Source organism: Humulus lupulus, chromosome X (assembly GCF_963169125.1).
Source record: "Humulus lupulus chromosome X, drHumLupu1.1, whole genome shotgun sequence".
Taxonomy (NCBI): Eukaryota; Viridiplantae; Streptophyta; class Magnoliopsida; order Rosales; family Cannabaceae; genus Humulus; species Humulus lupulus.
Genome location: NC_084802.1, coordinates 88,572,252 through 88,573,479, shown reverse-complemented (window position 1 = coordinate 88,573,479; position 1,228 = coordinate 88,572,252).

Sequence of the window (1,228 nt, the reverse complement as noted above, 5' to 3'; positions counted from 1 at the left end):
GAAAATCATAGACTAGTCAGGTCTGTCCTGGTCCCACTGGCATGACCTGAGTGGTATCCACCACGCTAGCGAAGAACGCTATGCATCTCCCCTACAATAGGTCTCAAGCTTTAAGTACTGATATCATAGGTATACGAGGTCAATGCACAGTGCCAACAAACACAAAGGGGTCCTCACCCTCGAGCTCAAAGGTTACCATCTTCTTCTTGCAATATATCATTGCCCCATACATCTCTAGCCAATCCATACCCAGAATTATATCCAAATCAGTCATTACCAATTCTACCAATTCAACTGATAATTCCCTGCCATCCACTATAACTAGTAGTGATCTAACCCATCTCCTAGAAACCATTAATTCCCCAGTAGGCTGCATAATACCAAACCCCACAGGAAAAAAATCACATGGTCTACACAATCCATCTATACTCCTACTAGCCACTACAATAATTTTTAGTATATATTACAGTAAAAAATGACACATATTTAAAAGCGTTATTAATAGATAATAAAAAAAAACACGCACAAGTCATTTTTTACAGTGGAAGACACGGAAGAAAATAATTTGGCGCCATATGAAATATAACTAGGCGCCAAATGAAAAAATTATGGGTCTAAGAAGAATAAAACACAAATTCTCTAATTTATCTCAGCCTTCATTGAATCCCTAAACCTAAGATACCCAAACAAGTTTACACTGTCGCCTCTCTGCCTCTCTTTCTTACACTCAGTTGCAAAGCTTATTCTCCTCCACTCACTCTCTCTCACACACTTATCCTCTCGTCTCGTCTATCTCTGCCTCACGCGAGTCGCTAGAGCACACGACGTCGGTGCGAGCTTCCAAAGCACACAACGACGGTATCGTATGCTGGTACGTCATGCTGGTACGGCACACAACAACGATTCTCCCCTGCTAGAAGCAAGAACATCTCTATGAGGTGAATTTTTTGTATACAAATTTCATATAATCAATATATAAATATATATTTATGTGTATATGTATTTATAATGTGTTTGATGGTTTTGTGATGTCCATCTCTGCATTTACTCTCTCATTCACTCTCTTTCGTTTTCTTTCTCTCCTGGTAAAACAATTGCATTCATATATATATACATATTGTTGTTGAATGAGGTCTTCATCCGGGTCACTAAGATTGTGAATTTTTTTGAGTCATTCCATTCAGATATATTTAACAATGATGGGTCTTTCTCTGTTTTAATGTTTAGA